General features: G+C 44.3%; 1 long non-coding RNA gene across 1 annotated transcript; it reads right to left on the bottom strand.

The window, feature by feature from the left end:
• Window positions 1–1,443: 1,443 nt before the first annotated feature.
• On the bottom strand, window positions 1,444–4,991 carry LOC308586560. Its single transcript, XR_014007940.1, has 3 exons — window positions 4,486–4,991; window positions 3,210–3,422; window positions 1,444–2,398 (listed from the first exon to the last, which is right to left on the bottom strand). It is a non-coding gene; the product is annotated as an uncharacterized lncRNA (long non-coding RNA).
• Between the last annotated feature and the right edge of the window lie 19,992 nt (window positions 4,992–24,983).

Below are 24,983 nucleotides of genomic sequence, written 5' to 3'. Positions count from 1 at the left end.
AGCACAGTAACCTTAACCCTGTGAAGTAGATCAGCATTTTTATCCCCGTGTTGCAGATGTGCAGCTGAGGCTGAGAGGGAGCTACGTTGGCTGAGTGCATGGGTGAGGCAAGATTTGAACCAGTAGCCTATTCAAGATACCAGTTCTCTCTCTCTTCCCCTCCGTGTGTGTGTGTGTGCCTGTGTGCGCGCACACTTGGGTGGCCTACTCATAGAAGAGCCTGCCTTTCATATAGAGATTTTCCTTGGAGGTCCTTCTCTGGGTCCTACAGGTGCTGACCAGAGTGAGATAGCCTTTTTAGTGGTGGCACCCTGACTTTCGAAATTTGTGTGATTCTGATCCTAGCATATTTTCTTATTATGAAATCAAATAAAAAATAAACTTCCCTCCTAGGAACTATGACAGTTAGTTACTCTGGTTATAAAGTGTCCAATCTGGTAAAAGCAAGTGATTAAGGATATGCACTCAGTATGCAACTTATTTGATTAGGATACTCTTGCAAACATTGGTTTCCGTTTCGTTTAATGTTACATTCCTTGTCAGCATCAAGGTGTATGTTCGGTAGTTGGAATTTTTTAGAAATCGGGGTACAAGAACCCAGCTTCCCTTTGTCTGATTTCAACAAGGTTTACATTAGAGTTATTAATCACAAAATATGGAACTTGTCTTTTCTAGCCATACCTCAGCGATAGGGTTGCGAACCTATAGCCTAAATGTTGCTAGACTCCAGCTCCTATCAGCTCCAGGCAGTCGGGGTTAATGGGAATTGTAGTGCATCAATGTTTGGAGGCCCGCAAGTTCTCTGCCCCTGCTCTACCATATCATTGCAAAATGTATATGCTTCCAGTGCAATCCTTTGAAAGCTGGAGAAACAAATGCTCATCACACAGACAGCCACAAGAGGGCAAAATTGCCCACTTCTTTTTAGATGCTCTTCAGCCAGCGTCCCACACCACTTTTCATTGCTCTGACTTGTTTGCAGTCTCTTGTTCTAATGATGGTGGGGTTCCCCCCCCCTTTTGTTTGTGTGTTGCATTGCAAATGTACAACTATCAACACTGGAATAAATAAGGAACAAGATATGCAGTGAGGGACGTAACAATAGGCAGCAAGGGACCTTCCTTGCAAGTAGACCTGCTTGAGAGAGCGAGAGCGAGAGAGAGCGTGCGTGCGCATGCACGTGCTGCCTGGCTTCCTAAGAAACATGACAAGGCAATGAAGACCTTTATAGCATAATGACTATCCCCCTGCTCTGTGCTTGAATATGTGAGCTAAACACAAGTCACTCTTTCCAGACAGGTAGGCAGATCTTTTTCAGGAAAAAGAGGTTTTGTGGCACTGACCTACAGGTTGATAATGGAATAAGCTTTTGCATACTGCAGTCCATCAGATGCATGAAGCATTATCCTGAGTTGCATGTATATAGAAGCAGCGGGGTTTTTTTTGGGGGGGGGGGGTTGGTTGGGCCAGAAAGAGGCAGTTCTAAACGGTGAGGTCAGAGGAAAATGAGATGCAGAAAAGTTAAGATGTGATAATGACTCAGGCACTCACCTTGTTCTTAGCCAAACCAAAACAAGTCATATGCAGTGCTGCCTAGTGCCCATTGGGACGGGTTGGGCAGAAACCAGGGAGATCAACAGTAGATTGCGCCACAGCCAATGATAGGCAGAGTGAAGGCCAACTGTAGTTGGTGGGGCAGTCCGCATTTGCCCTAATACAGGCACTCCCAAACTCGGCCCTCCAGATGTTTTGGGACTACAACTCCCATCATCCCTAGCTAACAGGACCAGTGGTCAGGGATTATGGGAATTGTAATCCCAAAACATCTGGAGGCCCGAGTTTGGGGATGCCTGTCCTAATACATGAAGCTCTATTGGCTCATGTTTCAAACAGTTTTTGTAGGAGTGTGTAAACTGCTTAGAGATTTCTGTGGAAATATAAAGTGGCATGCAAGTTAAATAAATCTGAGAAGGTTGGTTGGATATTGGGCAATGCCAGACTTTGATTTGTGGTGTGCTGACCACATTTGTCCAACGACCTCCATTATTTTGTCACTAGGTTGAGTGAGTGTGGCTAGCAGGAGCTGTACCCAAAGTATCTAAGCTTTTTGTCATTTAAGGTGAAAGCAAGTGAATCTTAATGCTTAATAATGTATGACGTGTGGTGTTTATCTTTATCATCTTTAAGCTGCCAAGGGTGCCGTGTGGCAAAAAGATGACCTGGAAATTCTATAGAAATAAATTGCTTTTGCTCTGTCTTAATGCTCACATCTATTTCATGGGGAGTGTGTTAATAAATATCCCTAGGACTGTCCTTGTGCCATCAGCATTTCTGGTCAGAAATTCTTAGCTCAGCTGACTGTATTAAAACTGAAGAGATGATGTATTCCTTCTTCTCCCTGAAGGAAAAAAAAATCATTTGAATGGAAATGAATGAAGCAAAACTCGACTAATGCCAGATCTGAAAGAAAATGCTGCCTGATGAAGAGGTTTGCTGGCTTTGATTTTTCTCAAAAGGCAACATGAATCTAATTTTGAAGCCATAAAAAGCAGATGAGCTTAATTTTGTACCATTTTAAGAGTTACTTGTTAAAAGCTCCCCCCCCCCCAATCCCCAACTTCCCACCATTTGGATATTGAAGTGGGTAAAAATCCTTATGTGATTCTACATTTTTCTAATCCAGTCTGATAATTCATTTTCTTGAAACAGGGAGGTGAAAAGTTTGTTAGTTTAAAAGAGCAACAATTGATTACAAATCCTCCTTGTTTTTACACGCTATAGGAAAACACCCCCTTTCCTCTTTAAACAGGAAAGCCCATTCTGCTGAATAGCAAAAGTGAAGCTTCACCAGGCCTACTTCTTGATGAGGTTGCAGATCTGTTTCTGGGTTGTACCACTTCAGACCGTAGGTGAAGGCTTACACAATGGAATGCTCTGCCATACAAAAAATTCCCTGCACAGGAACACCCCCCATAGCATAATTAGCAAGAAGCTTTCACTTTGACATTTACTTTGCTATGTGCAGAGGGTTTTTAAAAAGTGTATATATATCGTATGGCAGAATATTCATACAGTTTTGTTGTTGTTATGTATTTAGTGTTTTTATTTTGTATACAAATAATAATAATAATAATAATAATAATAATAATAATAATAATAATAATAATAATAATGGCATCAGTGCCATCCCATTCTCGTATTCTACCTACCTCAAAAGTTGGTCAGCATTCCATGATCACTTGGCATGCTCAGTCCACCTTGAGCTGTTTTGGGGCCTCCCTCTTAGGATTTTTCACACCAAATGTGTTTTTTTTGGGGGGGGGTACTTCTTCCAGCCTTGGGTCTTCAGAAGTCTGTTTATATCTCCCTCTTGTGTGGGGGTGCTACTGTTTTAACTACATAAACAATGACACAGCCTGAACCTTGGAAATCAAAGGAATAATGATAAATCTAGGTTGCCATTGGCTAAAAATCAGTGAAGTTTGCCATGACTTTCCTGGTGCGTGTACTTAAATGATGGAATAAATCAGTGATGAAGTGACCCTTTTACAGACATAAAAGTGCAAATCTAGAAGGGCCACAAGATTTGAGGCACTTTTCATATTTGTGATTTTTCTAGTTCCATGACATACCCTGGTACTGAAAGCTGATTCTGGGCTCCAGTGTAAATTTAGCCCTGATAATTTGTGTAATCTTTCTCTTTTACATATAATTTGAATAACCTATCTCTGTGCATAGTATTAATCAGTGCTATTCTTCTATAAAGGTCTGGAGCATACCATGAACACCTCCCTCGTTCTCTTGGAATAGCAATGGCACCACCTGAGAGGGGCCAGAATTGAGTTCTAGCTGGGGGAGGGGGGAGCCCTGGTATTAATCTTTATTTTTAGAATCCAGTTTTATTCCCTCTGTGACCAGTTTGGTTTTGCTTAGACCTGACGCTTCCAGCCACCTCTCATAAAATAGATCTTCAATTGCACAAGATATGCCCTTAGGAAATGAATAAGCACATATATATTTTTCCCTTCCAGGAAATGACAGAGTGACACAGGAGGAGGAGGAAGGAGGAGAGGTTGGGACTGGATCAGCCACAGGAGCCACAAAGGCAACTAGCTTTGGGGAAGAGAAATGCAACCACAGCTCAATCCTGTTTATGGTTTTCTTATAAAGGGGCTTCTGAGTTCTTTTGGACAGACTTTCTAGCAAGTATACTTAGGATTGTAGCAGCTCAGTGAAGGACAGTGTTTCCAGTAAGGTTTAAATATTAACAGTGCTTTTTTTTCTGGGGAGACACAGGGGGACACATACCCCTAAACATTTTGTGAATCTAAGTTTGGCCTCATTGAGGGGCAGTATTTCAATATGAGTAGGAAAATGAGAGTATCCCTAAACATTTTTTTAAGAAAAAAAGCGCTGAATATTAATAATGATATTCAGCAAATGGTTATGGCCCTGTTTGAATTACTATTTAGAATTTTCACCCACCTTCAATAAGGCAAAATTGAAATTGGATCAGGGAAATTGGTTGGGAACTGCAGCTGGAGTGTAGAAATGGAAGATGCTCCTTTGATCACGAGGTCAAGCAGTTCATACAGCATAATGTCCTTGGTGTCTTCATTACTTTTCATCACCCCACTACTGCTGCTTCCTTCTTTCAACTTTTGAATACTTTTGCTTTCATGGGCTGATCATTGAAATAAGAAAAAATGAACATCAGTACTGAGGACCTCAGGAGGTCTTGCCCTTTTCCCTTCACTGCCCTGTAGGCTTGGTGCTGTCTCCTAGAACACATTTGAGATGCCAGCTGTCTTCCTTCAAAACCCATCTTATCTATGAAGCCCTTGACGAAACGTCTTTGTTTCCATTCCCTTCTGCAGCTAGACCTGTAATTAAGGCTAAGCACACACAACTGAAATTTAATTGCATGTTGCTTTCCCTGTTTACCTCTGCCACCCCCTTCCTTTATTGTTTTACATGTGTTGAATTTCAGACTGAAACAGGGACCAGTCCTCTTGTACTTGGTAGAGCAGGGGCAGGCAACATGGTGCCCTCCCTGTGTTCTGGACTATAGCTCCTCTCAGCCTCAGCAAACATGGATTATGGGATATGTAGTCCGAAATACCTTGAGGGCATCATGTCACCTCAGTAGAGCACCATGCTCACTGAATGTCCTATATACATGATAAATAAGAATAATGTAAGAAAAGTTATTTCCGTTGTGGTATTGCATCAAATATTCCAGTGAAACTCAGTTTGGGGGTTTGAAAATATCCAGCTGTGCTTCCCTCTGACACTAGTCTCAAAACTTGATCTCATTTATCTGGCATGATTAGCCTTAAGATCATATATTACATCCATCTGCCATTTCCTTCTAGAACTTTTAACTGATTTTCTTTTAACTAGTAACCAGGTATTTATGCATCATTGAAATTATGCTAAATAAGCTTCCTGAACAAAAGCGTAAAGGTGACCAACCTAGAGTTGAACATTATTTGCTATTATATTTTATAAAAAATGGAGAGGAAATGTTTGATAAGTATTTGTGTCCTAAGTTATTAATTACTTCCTAAACCTTTAGAAACTCATTCTTCTTCCCAAGACCCTATTTAAACAGTTTGAAGTCTGGAACTTTTTCTCACACATTTTTTCTGCCGAACTTTGCTAGCAGACAATCTATGCATTGTTGATTCTATAACTTGACTTCCCCTAAAACTTTGCATATTGGGTATATCCTGTAGAGATCTATTAATAGCAGCTTCAAAGTCTGCTAATCAACTATGCGTTGGCTTTCAGCCAGTTACTGTTCTGGTTGGTGCCACTTTTATTCTTGTTGTTTATTGATGGCAGATTAACTTGTAATAACAAACTTGGGTAGTTGAGTTTCTGTCAGTTAGGAAGTAGAACAAGGCTATCCAAAAATTAAGGTGTGTGTGTGTGTGTGTGTGTGTGTGTGTGTGTACCATTATATCGTAAACAATATCAAAGCAGTTTAAAACACTGTCTATATACCAGTGATGCCACAATAAAACTGCTAGCATGTTTGCAAAGCTAAACAGGGTCCATTATGGTTTCAATTTTTTTTTAAAGTAAGCATTCAAAGCTGGAGAGCATTATGGAAGGATGTTTTATTAATTACCTACATAAGCAGGTATTTGAAGGTTGAAACAAAAGGCATCTGCTGAATTTCTGTTGGCAGAGCATTACACAGGACTGGGTGGGTGACACTAAAGGCTTGGTTTTTTGTTGCTGTCAGATGAGCCTCACCAGCTTGGAGGGGTAAGCAACGTTACTTGTGCAGATGATCTCAGTGACTGAGTTGGAATATAAGCATTTAGGAGATCCCTAAATACAGTGGTACCTCAGGTTAAGTACTTAATTTGTTCCGGAGGTCCGTACTTAACCTGAAACTGTTCTTAACCTGAAGCACCACTTTAGCTAATGGGGCCTCCTCCTGCTGCTGCTGCGCTGCTGGAGCACGATTTCTGTTCTCATCCTGAAGCAAAGTGCTTAACCTGAAGCACTATTTCTGGGTTAGCAGAGTCTGTAACCTGAAGCGTATGTAAGCCGAGGTACCACTGTACCCTAGATTTCATTGTTCAGGGCTTTGTAAATTAACACAAGGGCCTTGAACCTGGCTGGGTAGCAGATGGGCAGCCCGTGCAGATGTTTTAACGATGGCATCACATGTTATTGGCCCCATGGCCCCATCAACAGCCTGGCCTCCACATTCTGCCTCAGCTGGAGCTTCTGAACCAGGCCCAAGGACAGCCCTGGATAGAGTGCCCATTACCTGAGACATCCCTGATTGGCACCTAAACAAATTTTGCCTCATACAAGACTATATATTACAATGGAGCCCTGTTACCCGGATGGGCTGCTTTCCATTGCTGAACATCCTTGGGAAGCAGTAGCTTTCTCCTTTATATGACAAACTCCCCACTTGGCTCCCTGCTTTTGAATCATTGCACTGTAGAGTTGGAAGGGACCACAGGGGTCATCTAGTCCAGCCCCCTGAAATGCAGCAATATTTCACCCAGTGTGGGGCTTGAACCCACAACCCTGTGATTAAAAGTCTTGTCCTCTTTCCTCAGTGGGATTCCCAATGGGAGGAGGTAAGCAGGGATGTAGAACCCCAGCAGGTGAGAAAGGTGCCTAGGGAAGGAGTTAGAGAGCTGGAAAGGAGAAAGGAGGAGGGAAGTTGGATGGAAGGTTACTCACCTCTGCCCCACTGACATTCACCCAGTGGGGGCGGGGGTAAAAGTTCCCTGCTCCTGCAGTAGTCAATCCTAAAATCTGTAAGTCATGCTGATGCACCCCATGCCTGCACATCCAGAAACAGCCAGACCAGTCCTACTTCAGAGCAAAGTATTTTCTCTGGAATGCAGGTGAACCTGATGGACTTTGCTCACAGGTGTCCTTTGTGACTTATCATTGTCCTTTGTTGTTTTCCCCATATGCACAATGTTACAGGAACCTATGAGTAATACTTCTCTCAGTTTGCTTAATCTTGGCAATGTGATTCAGTCGCTTTCCAATTCTTGCTTTCAGCAGCTTGTATAATATGCAGGATCTTTTCCAGGAGTCTCCTGGGCAGATTGTCCGTATTGCATCAGCTGTCTGGGGGGGGGGGAACAGGACAGACAGATCAGTAGTCTTGGAGGTCCTTCGGGGGGTGCATCCAGACATATGGTAGAGGCAGCAAGTTCTGATTCTGGAGAATGAGCAGCTAGACGTCTGCCCACCCATAGGAAAACAGGCTTCTGCATAACGGATCAGTCTTATGTAGATAAGCCAGTTCAGTGTTATGTGCTGATATCAAACATGCATTCATTTCACTGTGAAGCCAGGAGATCTTCTCTCAGTGTCCCAGCCAAGTGGGGCACATTGGGTTGAACACACTGTCTAGAGATGTTCACATGACACCCACTTTGCACTCTTTCCAGTGCCTGGTGAAGACCTTTTAAAGGTTTGCAGAGAAATCCTACAGGGTTGGATGGGAGGGAGGAATGGTTGTGGCAGAGAAACCACCAAATCCAAAGATGTGTCATGCTTGTGCCAGCAAGATGGACCCCCCCCCCCGGTTTTGGTTTGTTTGTTTTTTTGTCAAAAAGGATTCCCAATGGGAAGGAGAATCAATATGGTAAGGTCCAGGACCAGCATACTCTCCTCCCCAGGATGAGCAGAGTTCCTCCTCTGCTGGTGGAGACAGATACACAAAATCCTATGGCCCCATCACACCTTCAAAGAAGATTGGGCCCAGGGGTCAGCAAACCTTTTCAGCAGGGGGCCAGTCCACTGTCCCTCAGACTTTGTGGGGGGCTTGACTATATTTTTGGGGGGGAAATGAACCAATTCCTATGCCCCACAAATAAAAGCACACGTTCTACTCATGTAAAAACACCAGGCAGGCCCCACAAATAACCCAGAGATGCATTTTAAATAAAAGGACACATTCTACTCATGTAAAAACACACTGATTCCTGGACCAGGCTGGATTTAGAAGGCGATTGGGCTGGATCCGGCCCCCGGGCCTTAGTTTGCCTACTCATGGATTGGGCCTTTAACCTTTAAAACTATTTGAGTCTTGGTCTTTCAGAGATACTTTGTTGCTGCTTTGTTGACTTTACTCTCTGCTGAATTTTATTGTGCTACTTGCCATTGTAAGACATCCAGATGACTGTTATCTGGAGATCTGTAAATACGGTAAAGTAGCTAAGTAAATATAAAACACAGTGACACATTAGTTTATTAGTTCCAAGGAGATTTCGGAATAAATGCTCAGATAGTACAAATTGTCTTTGTAAGCTCTGCTGGTGGGCATCAAGCTGAAGATCTCGCCCAAGACGAGACCTCTTGGAGGTGGGAACAGCATGTTAGCACAATGCAGAACAGCAGATGAGCCAAGTCGGACTGTCAAGGTCCCTTCCCCCACAAGCTCACCAGTGCCTAAAGGAAGTGAAGAATACTCAACCTTCCTCTAGGTTTCTTCCTCCTCCTGTCTCTCAAATTGCTTGATCTGCAGATCAGGAGTCAGCCCTATGCTGTGCTGGAATGCAAAGGAAAGTGTGGGGGATCTTTTCACTGGTAGGTTTGTAGTTTTTTGTCCTTTTTGTACTGCTTGGTTGTTTATCTGCTTCACGTCGGCCTAAGAGGAAATGTTTGTCACTGTTCAGTTTGGTTGTAATGGGGAAAAGAAGGTCGACTTATAAGAGTGTTCTGCCTTGCCCACTTTGCACCGGAGAGACTATTATTATGGCGGCTAGTGAGAAAAGACACCTTCTTCGCCTCTGTACAGATTTGGCACGAACTGGGGTGGGGGGTGGGATGGCAAACTGGCTACAGGTACATGGGGCCTCTGACTAGAGCGAGAGGGCAGGGAGATATGAAACCAGATCTTTCCTCTTTGTTTTCATTCACCGACTGCCTTAAGCCAGTGGGATTTTCCTCTGCTTTTGCTGCTTCAGGATCTCTTTGTAGAGGATGTATTTTTTTGCTACATGATTGTAGGAAAAGCCTTGCACAAAACTTGTATGCACCATGGGAAATGGGGACAGCATTATTATTATTATTATTATTATTATTATTATTATTATTATTATTAATTTTACTGCAGTACAAGGGTTTGGAAACCACAGAGCAGGAGATATCCATGTAATTTTCATGCCTGTCAGAGTGCACATTTTGCACACAGATTCTCCAAGAGGAACACTTGATGGGATTCCCCATGCAGAAAAAGTATCATGCAGGAAGTGATCCTGTGCATGCTTACTCTGAAGTCAGCAGCGTTGTGTTTTCATGGGACTTATTGCAGCTTTATCAGTGGGACTTTATTTCTAGCAAATATGCATAGGATTGCTCCAGATTGTGGCAGTTCTCTCTTCTTGACTATTGCATGTTTAGCTATGTTAAATGTATACAATTGTAACCTGTCCACCTGATCTGTGCTGGAGTAGTGTCTTTGGTTGTGGATACCACATTTTAAAGAAAGGCTTGGACAAACTAGAGAGGATGTAGAGGAGGGTGGAGTCTGGGAACCAAATCCTGAGGACCAACTGAAAAAGCTGGGTATGTTTAGCTTGGAGAAGGGAAGTTTAAGGGGAGACGTGATAGCCGTCTTCAAATATCTGAAGGCTGCCATGCCAGAATTTGAGCAGACTTATTTCTCCTGTTGCTCTAGAACAGGCATGTCCAACAGGTAGAATCTGGGGTGTTCCTGGTAGATCCTGGTAGATCTTTGGTCCCTCAGTGATCTCCCCCCCCCCAAAAAAAGGGTGAAAAAACAATTTTGGCTTCCTAAAACAAAGCTCAACAATTTTGGTCCATCCAATGGCAATGCGTAGATCTCCGCCAGTTCCAGGTTTTTTATATGGTGAGTAGCTGGAACTCACTGGAACTCAGTTCTGGCACCTCTCAGGTGGGTGCCATCGCCATTGTAAGAGAACAAAGGAGGCATTCGTGTTGAGTTCCAGCACCTCTTTTTTTTAGAAAAATAGCAGTAGCAGCACCAGACCAGAATTAATGGATGGAAATTGCTGGGTAGCAGATTTAGGATAACCATAAGGAGAATCTTCTTATCTGTAAACAACAACAACAACAACAACAACAACAACAACAACAACAACAACAACAACAACAATTTATATCCCACCCATCTGGCTGGGTTTCCCCAGCCACTCTGGGTGGCTCACAGCAGAATATTAAAAAGACGATAAAACATCAAACATTAAAAACTTCCCTAGACAGGGCTGATGGACGTTAGAAAAGCTGCTTGTCAAAGTAGTTGTCTCTCCTTTGTTGGAAGCAACTGAGCTAAGGTTAGAGGATCCATCTGTCAGGAATGCTGTCGGCATAAGATTCCTGCATTGAGCAAGATGTTGGACTAGATCTCCAAATTCCCTTCCAGCTCTAATATTCTATAATTCCCTGGCACCAAGCTTTTGAAAAATATCAGTGGCAATATCACATATCATTTCATCGTATCATCTCTTCGCTTAGTTCAGGGGTGAGGAGCCCTTTTAAGCCTCAGTACCCCATTCCCTTCTGGGCAACTTTCTATGTATCATTGGTGGGGGCATCCAGAGGCAGAGGTGGGTGGAGTAATAAATGCAAAATTTACATTGCTGCAGTAAGTTAGTTTCTATACCCACTTAGCAGCCAGTTCTATCCTCCATTCATTCAGGGAAGCAACAGGCATTATCAGAGTTCAAGGACACATTCCAGCCTGGCAAACAACATGGAATCATAGAATTGTAGGGACCACAAGGATCATCTAGTCCAAACCCCTCCAGTGCAGGAAACTTTCCCCCATCATGGGGCTCAAACCCCCCTGTGATCGAGAGTTTCATGCTCTACTAACTGCTATTCCAACCTGGTTCAAATCAATACCAGTGAGGGGTGTGGCCTGGAGAGAGTGGCTTTGGTCTGGGAAGAGTTAGGGGAACCAGCTAGAGAGCTTAGAGGTTCCTCACCCCTGGTCTAGTTGGTGAGAAGAAGCCAGCCAGATGACAGCTCCTGATTCCTGATTGTCTCTCCAAAATTATTGTTAGTAGAGGTTTCAGATTTATTTGCGCTTTTGGTTGTGGTTCCCAGTATCCTTTTCAGTATCAAGGGCATTCTTCTTGTAAACACCGGATCCAAGTCACTCTTCCTCACCATGTGTCCCTTGTGATTTTTCAAAGTACATGATTTTCAAAGAAATATCAAAATCTTATCAGGCTTCCTTTCAAGCTAGTCACAAAGCAAGACTGCTTTTGTACGCTTTGCAGTGTTTTCAGGCCAAACATTGGGGTGTTGGGTTTAGACAGGACATTGAGTTCTGATACAAATAAACAGCATGTTACGAATACGGCTGTTATTTCTGCCTGACTGCACTGGAGATAAAGTCAAACTAAGGATACAAACAAGAAAAAAGAATTCATTCGGCCGGGGGGGGGGGGGCACAGCCATATTTCTGTTGATTAGATTTATCTGTACATCCAATTGCGCCTCCTGGTCTCATTTTTGCTACAAACGCAAATGAGCTGTGGGGAAATTTCTTGCCTTTGGCAAGAAAAAGCAGGCAATAAACATAAAAAATAAAAAGGAAGACTCCAAGGCCATCTCCCTGGGGAAACCACTACCAAAAGACTTAGTAAGAATGCAAAGTAAAGCCCACTTCCCACTAAAATGGCCATCCTGGGTCCCAATGGTTGGGTGGCAATATGAGTGGGTCAGGTCAGCGCTGGGCTCGTCTGAGCTCCTAGGGACCTTAGCCAGTGCATGAGTTGGCCGGCTGCTTTCAATAGGCCTGATTTGCATCTCTTAATGGACTCAAAAGATGAAACGAGTTAGGTATGAAGATGAGGACTGAGCGTGCTCTGTTGAGGGGGAGTGGAATGGAGTGTCCTGGAAGAGGGCGTTACTGGACGGCTGGAAACAAGAACAGGAGCACCCCACACAGCAACATTTTGTTGCAGGTCCCACTTGTAATCCACAAGTGTGTAGAGAAACCCTATGGCAGAAATTAAGGCTACACTCTCTCTGCAGTCTTGATGGCTCAGAGCAGAATCAGGCATGCTTAGGGTCAAACCACACATTTCATTGGAGTTCTGGGATTGGAACTCCTGGTGGGTGGGGATTTGGTACAAGGCTCAGGTATGGAGACAAGGATTGGGCTTTCCTTTCCTCTGCACCCGAGCCCCAGTCTAAATCCATCACTCCCTGTTCACTGTCCTGTTCAGCTGAGTTTTTATAGGGGCAGGTGGTGAATGCATTTGGAAGTAGTTTAAGTTAAGGAATTTGTAGTTTGGCACTGAAAGGCACACAGGTGTTGCTTGGCTAAAGATGCTTCCAGACTGCCGCTCTTTCGTAAGTGGGATCCAGTTACATCCCTGTAAATTCAGGTTGCGCCGTTAAAGTGGACTTTGAGCTCTTGCACAATAAAACCTCCAAACAACAAAAGCAAAACAAAACCAGACTTTTGACAGTAAGGAAAGTGATGGAGATTTTGGAAATTAGGAGATAACAATTGCCCAGTCCAATGCCATAGCACCTCTCTGCAAACAAATAATATAGCAATTCAGAATGAATTCTCGGCAAACAGCTAACACTGTGTAACCTCCCTATAAACTTTGTGCAAGCTCTTCAGGATAAATGCTCAATGAGTAGAATGCCTGGGGGTGACCGCAAGGCTCTTTCCTTTGCTTTCTGGTAGCATGTTCTACAACACAATGTGTTCTGCAGTGTGATCACTCCACACATGGCATGGGTTGTGGCATGCATTATGATAAAGAGGGGTGGACCAGCTCCATCCTCATTCACACATACAAGTCCCTGGTGTCACAGTCCTTTCGAGCTGGACACACCTAATGAAAGACAGCTCAAACGTTGTTTTTAGAGGAACACTAGTTGCAAGTCTCTGGTGTGTCTTATTTTAACACATACACACACAACCTCATTTTGTGTAGAATGTGCATTTGATTTTTGGGCTTTTTGTTCCATATGAAGGAAAGGGCTGTAGCAGAGTCGTAGGACACCTGCTTTGGATGCAGAAGGCCCCAGCTTCAGTCTTTGACTCTTCCAAGACAAACTAGGATTCACTCCCGTCTGAAGTGAGGAGCAGCTGACGCTCTGTGTCGCCCAGGGATGGGGAACCTGAGGTGCACACATACTGTTAGCTGTAATTCGTATCTCTTCTGTTGTAAAATACTGCATTTTCTCCAAAACCAGCTGTAGTTCAAACTGAGATAAGAGTGACTAAGCTGCATTTTAAATGCCTACACAGCTGGTGAGCTCAGCACATGCCTTTTGCCAACTCCTCCACATGATTCTCCCCCCCCCAACCCCGCCTTGCAAGGAATGCTCTTGTCTCCTGAGATGGCAGGAAAATTTGGACTGGGGTCATTTATTTGCTTTCTTTGGCTGCCAGATAACACTGGCTATTTCTCAAGTGTCCGGGGAAGGCTAAATTCATTCTCTTGGGCTGGCACTTGTGAAGAGCAGGAGGAGTCAGGTCAGAAATCTGAATTACGCTGCGGCGTCCGCCCCCCCCCCCGTCCCCCCATTTTTTGCTATGGGGAATTTTCATGGGACCTAAAACTCCCGTTTAATCGGAGCCAAGAAAATTGGGGAGGGGGGGAGAGAGAGAGAAAGAAGAAAAAAGGGAGAAAAAGAAAGAGAAAGAAAGGATAAGGGGGAGAGAAAATGGAGAAAAGTAAAAAGAAAGAAAAAGAAAAGAAAAAGTTTTGATTGCACTCAGAGAGAGGGAGAGCGAGTAGCAGCCCCCACTCCCGGAGCGAGTTAGGGAGGCGTAGCCCGGGAGGCTGAAAGAAAGGGTTGGCACGCTGCTGCTTGCAAAGACAGCTGTACTCTTCTATGGACACCGTCAGGATGTGACATCACTAACGCGGAGAGAGAAAAAGCCCCGAAGTTTCTTTAATGAAAACTCCTCCAGCCAAGGTTCCTTGCGTGGGATCCTTCACTGCAGCGCTCTTGGTAAGCCGCGGGCACTTTTAAGGAGGGCGGCAGGGATCCTTCTCCTTGGCTCCAGAGGGAGCAACTTTTCTTCGGCTCGGCTGCGCAGGAGGCGGTGAGTATCTCTCCCTCCCCCTCTGCCCCGTTTCACAAAGAAGTTTGATCGGCGCGTGGCAAAGCTCCAGGCCAAGCCTCTCTCTTGGAACCTTTCGCAGCCCTGGAGTTTCTGAACTTTTCAACCCCGGTGAGTGGGGGAAATGGCTCGAGAAGGCGTTTGCAAATATTTGCAAGAGAGGCTCACGGCTGCCGGAGGTGCTGGTTGCTGGCGAGAGAAACAAATGGGAGCAGAGCGGTTTTCTGGAGCAGAAAATATCCAGGAGCGAGTTTGTCAGCGAGTTTGCCGGGCGGGGCGGGGGCGGGGGGGGGGCGCTTGTTGGCGCTGGAGGCCTGCCAGTTGCCGCTTGGCAACGGCACCAAGGAGACAAGAGAGCGCAGTGCCCGACCATCCTGGTAGGTAGACGGGCTGAATCAGCGCGTAATTGTGCGGACTGAGAACTGGTGCCTCTGTGTTTGAGGCAGAGAATAGGCTGGCTGAGATGGCACGCTGTGACTGTGTGCCCCCTGGATTTATAATTTCTTAATCGCCAGTCACTATTCTCAAAGTTTTCTTTTAATTATTTTATTTCATGGAATTTATGCAGGCAACTCTCAACTTATGTCAGGGTTACGTTCCAGAGATAGTGCATAAAGCCAAAATCGTGCTTAGTCAAAACACATTAGGTGGGTGGGATTGCCAAAGGCCCCCCCCCCAATGTCTGTCCTCTTTTTGCCTCCATATATTTATCCAAGGGCATGAAGCTGAACGCACACAAGTTTAATGTTTGCAAGTTATATGTACACTGCTTGATTTCAAAACAAAACAAAAAAGTTAATATAATAAAATTATCAGTAAGGAAAAGTAACTGCAATAATTTAAAAGATAACAATAAGAAAGTTATTTTCTAAACAGCTGGCAGGCTTGTCTACACAAAAATGTTTTTATCAGCAGCCAGAAAGAATTCAGCAAAGGCACCTGCCTGATATGAATAGTGTTGTTGCTGCCCCACTAAAATATCAAGTTCTTACAAATTCAGAGTGGGTATTATGTGGCCCCTGTAACACTGCCAGTTCAGGCTTCAGGAATGTCGTGAATTTGCTGAAGTGTTGCAGCAGACACTTCAAATGGTCTTCCCTAACCTGGTCCAACCAGATGTTTCACACTACAGTTCCCATTAGCCCCAGTCAGCGTGGCCAATAATCAGGGGTGGCAAGTGTAGTCCAACAACATCTTGAGGGCATCAGGTTGGGCAAAGCAAAGGTAGGCCACACCTGGGAGGGGAGGTGCGTTGTGTGTGCCTTTGTTCACCTCTTCCCTGGTCCCCATAATTGTGAGGCTGGTGAAGGTGGCAAAAATCTATCCTAGCTGACCTATTGCTCCTGTATGCCAGGGCTCAATCCCTTAATCTTTTTTGTATAGTGTCTAAGACCTATCATAACAGTGCCTCTGGTCATGTGCAGAATTTTACTATTGGGGAATCAGAGCCCGCTGTTGGCATCTGTCTGTTTTCAGAAAAAAATTGAGTGCAGCTTTGGGGCTCAAGTCAACCTGCTGAAGAATCACAGCACCTGCTGTAGCTGCAAAGACCAGTAACTCACAACTGCTGCCTCCTGTGTTGTTTTTGCTGAGTTACTAGCACCGAAGTGACCTATTTAGGGTGCAAGACTGGGCAGCGTGCATGGAGGTCATGGGCTACCTGAATGAGAAGACACCTCCCCCCCCCAGCCTCACTGATGTGGTCCTTTGGAAAGCAGAGCAATACTTTTGGCATCAGCTTGGCGGAAGGAAGTGTACAAGACACCATCCAACTGTCTTAGAACTGTTACACTGGGGGGGGGAGGGGACTTCAGTGCCACTCCCCTTATCATTTTCCTGCTGATAACCCAAAGCTGCTATTTGCTTGTTAGGGAAAACACACATGAAACCAAGTTTTCCCAGGACAGCTGATTGTGAACAGCTCCGCATTAGTTCCAGTGCCAGAACCATCTGGGAGCCAAATCCAAACATGAAGGCCACGACAAAGGTGTTTTCAACACTCTCTGTCCATTTGCTGTGAAGCTCTCTCGCAGCTTTTCTCTTTGCCATGAATAACTGCATTTTCCTGCAGTTCCTTTTTCAAGACTTCCTGTCAGGCAAGTAGACTGGCCTATACTCTGCAATCTCTCTATGTCTCTGTTTTTCTCCCTCCACACACACACACACACACACACACACACACACACACACACACAACCCAGCCAATGACCTCTTTTTACAGCCATTTCCTTGGACCAAACTCTGGAATTTTCCATAATATTTAGATAGCTGAAAAGGTGGTCTCTGGAAAGCAAATGCTTGAGAGTGAGTTTTACATCATGAATAGTTCTGAACTGCCCTGTGATCTTCAGGTGAAGGGCAGTATACAAAATTAATTAATAAGAGTTTGGGGAACACTTGGAATCCCTCAATCCTCTGCTACATCCTCATTTGTCAATATTTATATTGAAGATTTGCTAAATATTCAGTGTTAATATATTTTATTTCTGTATAGAATAGTCAGTTTCAACATTTGAGAGCCATTGGCAATTGATATTTAAATATCAGAATAGTTAACTTGTAGTCGTATTAAATTGCTGATGTTATCTGAGAACTTTTTGGAGCTCAGTATTCCACAGATGTCATTTGATCTTTGGAACTGGACAGTATTTGATCAGCAACTCTATTTGATATTATGCTCTTAGGACTTGATATTTATCTTCTGGAATCTTTCATGCCTTAGACCTTTACTGCTAAAGGCATTAATCTTCCAACAAGCCTTCTAAAATCTATATCCCAGTTGCTTTCTGTTTTGGATTTGAATTGATTTTGTGTGTGTGCTGTTGCTTCCAACTGTTTTTTTATTTATAATTTTAAAAACTGTTTTTACATATGCAGTTTTTAAAAACTGGTTTTATATATGCCATTATATTGTAAATTGCTTTGGGATGCCTCACAGGTAGCGAACCACTACCCAAACTGTGGTGTCCAGTGTGAAACCTGGCAGTTTAGATTGGACACAGAGTGCTGTGGTACTATTAAGTTTTGGAAAAGTAATCCCTGTTAAGATTTCACATTCTCATATTATCAAAGGCAGGTTGCAGAAAAGAAAGGGGGGGGACCTATTCTGCCATAGTTAAGATTAGGCCTCTAAATTCTGGTCTTGGGGGGGGGGGTATATTTGGATTTCTTTCTGATTTACTGCTGCTGAACACACACTCACAAACCTATAGCCAAGCAGTTATGTATTGTTGTAAGAGTTCACATTTGCCATCCAAAGTACAAGTCTGGCATTGGAAACTGTAATAAACTTTGGTTTGCAGTCAGTGTTTGTAGTCAAATGTAGTCTGAATCAAACTTTGATTCAGAATCATAGCAGGCAATTTGTCAAACAATACACCAAGAGGACATTGGTTGGGGGGTGTGCCACAAAACATCATCTTTGGTAACTCTTCCCCATGTCTTAGAAAGGGATTTTTAACTGAGTTCCATGGACTGGCTGGATGCAGAAGAGTGATCTGAGCCTTCCCAGGAGAAGAAGGCTCAGAGCCAGGGGATTGGTGGTGGGATGTCAATGAGCAGGCAGAGGGAGAAGAGGGAGCAGATTGGGAGGAGTAGGTGTCAGAAGCTGAAGAAGTAACAGGGTTTAGTGAGCAGGAAGAGGCTGTGGCAGAGAGCAGCCCAGACTCAGAGGTGGAAGCAGAGGCAGAGTGGAGGCAGGCTACCAAAGAAGCCAGGGAATCTCACCCTTCTGCTGGGACCAGCTCCCCTCTCCCCTGGTCTCCCAGAACACACATAGAAATTAAGAGGACGGAGCAAAGAGAGTCAAGATGAAGGAGTCTTAGGCTGTTGGGGAAGGAACCAGGAGAGGAGCATTAGAGAGTGGGAACCTTCAGTCCTCACAACTGCCTCACTGGGCCAAGACCTACTGGGAAGAGTAGCTGTGATCACTAGACCTGCGCTGTTCTGGTTTCTTTGGATAAAGAATTAACTTCATTGACACCGGATATTTTATTGCTGATCTGCCCCTGACTTTGGCTCCTGACACTGACAAATGAAAGGAAACTGCAACTTGAAACAGAGACAAACCCTATGCTGTCCAACCAGAGAAGAACTGAGAATTTAAGATCTGTAACTGATATAACAATTAGAAGCCTCAAGGAGCATAGGAATCTAATACTGAGTCGGACCATTGGCCTATCTAGTTCAGTATTGCCGACACTGGCTGGCAGTGGCTCTCCAGGGTTTCAGACTAAGAGTCTTTCCCAACTTTACCTGGAGATGCCAGGGATTGAACCTGGGACCTTTGGCAAGCAAAGCAGATGTTTTATCACTGAGCTATGGACCTTCTCCTAGACTTACCATTCCTGATTACACAGAAGGCCTGTTCTTCTTAAGGGAGCAGTTACCAAGTGATAAGCTTTTATCATTTGACATGCCTTTTCTCTATTCATGGGAACAGAATTAACGTGAGAAGAAAACCATTGCAGCTCACTTGTATTAGCAGTTTTTTACTCAGTCCAATTAGATGGAAGTTGGTGTATGATAAAAGATGGCTGTGTGAATTCTGCCCTTAATCCGCTTGCCCGGAATCTATAAAAATCCATCTAATGCTCCCATGTCAGCCAGATGTTTATGGAAGGGAGAGCTGCACATAAGACTTGTGAACTAGATAAAGTGCACACCTCAGCAAATGTCTGTAAAAGAGATGGGTGTGCAGTGCAGTGACCATGAACAATGTGCTGCTATCTGCCTGGCAGATAAAGTGAAGGCAGAGCCAGTTTCTCAACAGCAGCTTGCCATAGGCATTGGGGGCATTTTCTTCAGTCTACATGCAAATATTAAAATACTTGATAAAGTCAAGGATAAGGTCAGGAGATGGGAATCACCCGTCAGATTAGCAGTCTATCATTTACCCCAGTAGCTTGTGCTGAAAGTAGCCCAATCTTAATGTCTCACTTGTTTTACTACAGACTAACTGCAGTGCCCCAAACAGGTTTCAAATTGTTTTTACACCATACTGTATTGGTATACTCGTTTTTTGCTGTGTGCTCCCATCCTGCTTTGGGGTTCAAGTGCAAGGCAAATCCTAACGATTAAAATGGATGCCCGGTATGCATTCCACACAGGTATGCGTGGGCCTTGACTATACCAACTCTGTATATCATTACAATTAGTAGTCTGATATGATTACATCCTATTAATCATTATTCTTGCTTCATCAGATGGCAAAGATGAATTCAAGTTCCCCAGTATTTTATATTTTTAGATGTCTAGAATTGTAGGAAACAATCTGGTATTGCTTAAATGCATACTCATATTGAAATTTTATTAACATTAATCAATTGTTATTATACCAAGTAACACCTTTTTTGCATGTGTTGGGGTAGCAAATGAGGCAATTGGTGTTTCAATGTTAAGGAGATGGGGGCTGTCAAAGCATGGTCCAGAGTGGTCCAGCTTTACTGATTGACAACCTTCTTTACTGACCTTGTGAATTCAGACTTGCTGGGAGCAACATGGTTTGTCCACCTCTGTGATACGGAAGCCAAGTGATAGGTCTTTAGGTTCTACAGGCTGGCTGTAGAACAGAACCATGCCACAAGGCCCACAATTGGGCACTATCCAGCCCAGAGTCAGCCCTGTCTGGAATCTCCAGATACCAAAAAACAACAACAAAAACACACCTTCTCTAAAACCCTTGAGAGACACTGCCAGTCCGTGCAGACCAGGGTTACGCAATGTGGTAGCCTCCAGAGGTTGTTGCTCTACAACTTCCTTCAGCCCCAGGAGAGATGATGGGTGTTCTAGTCAAACAACATCTAGATGTTGTCTGTCTCTGATTGAGACAATCCTAAGCTAGATGGAAGAATCGTCTGACTGGCTGTGTTCTGAAGTACTGTGATGAATAGTGAAATTTGATGAGCGTGCCTAATTTTATCTGGGCCTGCCATTCTAAGACAGTGCTCCTAGTCACATTTACCAGGAAGTAAGCTCCACTGAAGGCTGAGATGTAGAAATGAAAAATCATGGGAGACGAGAGAGGCAGGTGTAGCTAGGCGTCTGTCAGGGCGGACCCTGAGAGCCTATTTTATTGAATATTGCAAGCATTGCCACAGGTGGGCCTGTGGTTGATTGGTTGATACATACACACAGAAACTTGTGATTGGTTAACATAAGTACTAAGGCGGGAATTACATCTGAAAGGTGGGGATTACATGTGATCATTTATCATTGATGGAGAGAAGGCTGAGGATCGGAGTTGGAACTAGACAGGCATGAAGCCTCCTAATTGAATTGTAACTAGGGATTAATTGGCACAAACAATATAACAACCGGGTTCTGTATATGCGGTCAGCTAGGCATGGAGAGCAGGTACAGTTTGTTTTCCATGAGCTTGGGATGTCTGTTACTTAATGATTGATCATAGCATGAGACAATGTAATAATCAAGTTCTGTGAATGTGGTCAGCTAGGCGTGAAGAGCAGGTTTGTACAGTGTGTGCAAAAGCAGGGAAAAACCTACAAGCAAGACTTCTCAGAAAGCAAGAGAAAAGAGGAGCAAAACTTCCCCAAAATGGAGCAGTTTTGTGCAGAAAGAGATGTGCAGAAAGAAGACTTCCCTTTATCTCCCCCTTTCTTTTCTTGTTTGCGAGGCATTCTGGGTAAATAAGGCAAAAATATTTCAGGATTAGTGGTGTGCCAACAAATGCCCAAAATAAGTTCGCCAGGTTCGATGGGACAAGAATACTTCGGGATACGTGGTTTGCCAACGCATGCCCAAAATAAACCCGTCCACATCTCACCTTAGGTTTACTGTTGGTGTTGCCATTTCGCAAAGTAGGCAGCAAGGAGTTTATTAGGTGGTTGAGGGGGAGAGAGAAGCCGAGAGAAAAGACTTATGAGGCCAGGAACGCATTGAAGGAAGCAACATAACAAAATTAAGATGCATATAATGACAAGGGCGTATTGAAAGAGATTACGCCAGAAAAACCAACGTCTTGTGTAATGTGGCGTGTAAGATTTTGCAATCCATAATGATTCACATCCATAATGATGAAACATCAGCAAATAGTGATAGCAGAACGATTTTGTAAAAGTCCATAGTGAAATTCACTCTGTTCTTTATTCAAAAGGTGAGAAGCTTGTGAAGTAAAATTCAGGGCTTCTTCTGCAGAACAAGCTAAAGAATTAATGTTCATACGATTCTGTACAGCCAATCCAGGGACTCCTAAGAGAGAAACAACTAAAGAGATATATTCAGACCTACTGAAAAAGGAGACAAAAGCATCACAATCGTTAGTCAATTTCACAGAGCGGCGATATCAAGAGTGGGATAAAGGATCCAGAACACCAGGAATAACCTGGATTCCTTCTTTGGCCGCAGAAAATTTGGGTAAAATTAAGCCTGCGACTTTAGGAGGTAGTGGGCCTGCCAATTGGGTGGTCATAAGCACAATTTCACCAGGTAAAAACAGTGTCTTTGTTTTTTTGATTAATTAAGTTGATGGTAAAATCAGAGCGTGTATCCTTTGAGATGGTTTTAATAGTGGAGACTAACGGCGGAGGGCTCCCTATTTGTCCTGGCCCGGGAGTGGGGCCCCTAAGGAGTTTCCCGAACTCCTGCACTGATTTGCCCAATGATAGCCTTTACCGCACTTTGGGCATTTCTTGGAAGGCTTAGCCTTATTGGCATCACCATTCCTGTTTGCACCCCTGCCAGGGGCTCTGCATTGTTTAGCAAAATGACCTGGGCAATTGCAGTTGAAGCAGTTGCTATTCCCTCCAGCATTCCTGTCACATAAGTGGATTTGAGACCAGAATCAACAATGGCCCTTCTTAATTCTCGCATTACAGAATAAGAAAGGGTTTCATATAGCACCTGTTGTTGTGCTGTGCCTGGGTTTGCATAAGAAATAGGGAAAGCAGATGGCAACACCCCAGTCCACTCAGACTCTTCTTCTAAGGATAGGAGCCCTTTCTGCCTTGCCTGAGAAAGTGCAACACGGACAGCTCCCGTGAAACAGGCAGGAGCTGAGGTAGGCAAGGGAGGGGTGGAAGGAGGGAGGGAAGAAAGTGAGGGGGAAGAAAGAGGGGGGGAAGTGGATGTTGGCTGAGATGCAGGCAAAGGAAACACAGGAGGGAGGGAAGGGGGGATGGGGGTGGTGGTTGTGGGCTGAGGGACAGCTCCAGTAGGAGTTGACACAGGAGGGGGGGAAGGGGGAATGGATGTGGGCTGAGGCATAGCTCCTGTATGAGCAGATGCAGGAGGGGAGGAAGGGGGGGTGGATGGGTTGGAAGCAGGCAAAGGAGGGAGGGATTGGCAGGATTGTGCAGGAGGCAAAAGCTTAGGATAAGGAGGGGGATTGTCTGCAATAGTTAGAAGTGCAGGAGCCGTGGGAGACGCCTGAGAGGCCAGGGGCCCTAAGTTTGCCACGGCAACTGCGCATTTCTGCCAAGTTAGCAGACAGTGGATAGGAGCCCTGGGCTCTGCAAAAAAGGTCTTTCCAATCTTTTGCCAGGTCTCTACCCCCAAGGAACCTGCCTCAGGGTACCAGGGGCATTGGAATGCAATCTCACATAACAAACGTTCAATTTCCTTTAAAGAAACATGAGCACCTGCACCTCTCTGTCTGACTAAATGAAGCAGTTCAGTAGCATGCACTTTCTGGGACTTTGTAAGCTCCCCCCCCATACTCACGGTGTAGCCGGCTAAGACTTCTCCAGTCGAGTGAAGTATGAGGCTGGCTGACTGCTCGGCTGCGCAAGGGATCTGGCACGTCGTGGGTCACCAGATGTAGAAATGAAAAATCATGGGAGACGAGAGAGGCAGGTGTAGCTAGGCGTCTGTCAGGGCGGACCCTGAGAGCCTATTTTATTGAATATTGCAAGCATTGCCACAGGTGGGCCTGTGGTTGATTGGTTGATACATACACACAGAAACTTGTGATTGGTTAACATAAGTACTAAGGCGGGAATTACATCTGAAAGGTGGGGATTACATGTGATCATTTATCATTGATGGAGAGAAGGCTGAGGATCGGAGTTGGAACTAGACAGGCATGAAGCCTCCTAATTGAATTGTAACTAGGGATTAATTGGCACAAACAATATAACAACCGGGTTCTGTATATGCGGTCAGCTAGGCATGGAGAGCAGGTACAGTTTGTTTTCCATGAGCTTGGGATGTCTGTTACTTAATGATTGATCATAGCATGAGACAATGTAATAATCAAGTTCTGTGAATGTGGTCAGCTAGGCGTGAAGAGCAGGTTTGTACAGTGTGTGCAAAAGCAGGGAAAAACCTACAAGCAAGACTTCTCAGAAAGCAAGAGAAAAGAGGAGCAAAACTTCCCCAAAATGGAGCAGTTTTGTGCAGAAAGAGATGTGCAGAAAGAAGACTTCCCTTTACTGAACGACTTACTTACGGCTACTCATTCAAAGAGTTAATCTACTTCTACTTTCTGCAGAGTTTGGAATGTTACAGTGATGACTGGAAAGGGGCTTGAGAGTGTGCATCTGAGAAATTACAGGGGAAGTGGACAGTTAACGTGGAAGAGTTGGCCCTGGGCATGGAGGTTTCAGAGAGGAAGGGGAAGTGAATCACAGGCATCTGTGGCTCTCCGTCTGCAGTGCAGCTATGGAGATGAGTGTCCTGCTAGCCAGAGGCTCAGTTCTGAGACAACTACTGAGTCTGCCTCTTCCTGCTCTCTGATCATGGCTCTTGACAGCCAAGGCCCTGGTTTCACTTCTAGCTTCAGCTGTAAGGCACAGTTCATCTGAAATTGGGTTGGAGGCAGGGTTAGAAATTCAGATATATAAGCTAAGCACCAAATGGCTCTTTAAGGAGGTTCTCCACCCCCATCGTTCTACCCGGACATGGAGGTCCAGTGCCGAGGGCCTTCTGGCAGTTCCCTCACTGCGAGAAGCCAAGTTACAGGGAACCAGGCAGAGGGCCTTCTCGGTAGTGGCACCCACCCTGTGGAACGCCCTCCCACTAAATGTCAACGTGAACAACAACTACCAGATTTTTAGAAGACATCTGAAGGCAGCCCTGTTTAGGGAAGCTTTGAATGTTTGATGGACTATTGTATTTTAATAGTTTGTTGGAAGCTGCCCAGAGTGGCTGGGGAAACCCAGCCAGATGGGCGGGGTATAAATAATAAATTATTATTATATTATTATAATATTATTATTAAACCAGGGTTACAGTTGCCAGAATGGAATGCCTCATTGCCATTTTGGGGGCAGATGGCTTGAAAGTCGTATTTTTCAATACAACATTTTGGTTACTGAGGTTCATTCTGATTGTGCAGATAAAATACAGTAGATAAATTCTACAGGATGTGTTGCTAGTGTACGAAAACAGTCAAGATCCAAGGATCCCCAGGCATACACCTCCAGATGGTGGAGCCATCAGG

Source organism: Podarcis bocagei, assembly GCF_964188305.1.
Source record: "Podarcis bocagei genome assembly, chromosome: 5".
NCBI classification, from domain to species: Eukaryota; Metazoa; Chordata; class Lepidosauria; order Squamata; family Lacertidae; genus Podarcis; species Podarcis bocagei.
Note: the sequence above shows the minus strand (reverse complement) of the source record. Positions and strands in the feature narration are given on the sequence as shown.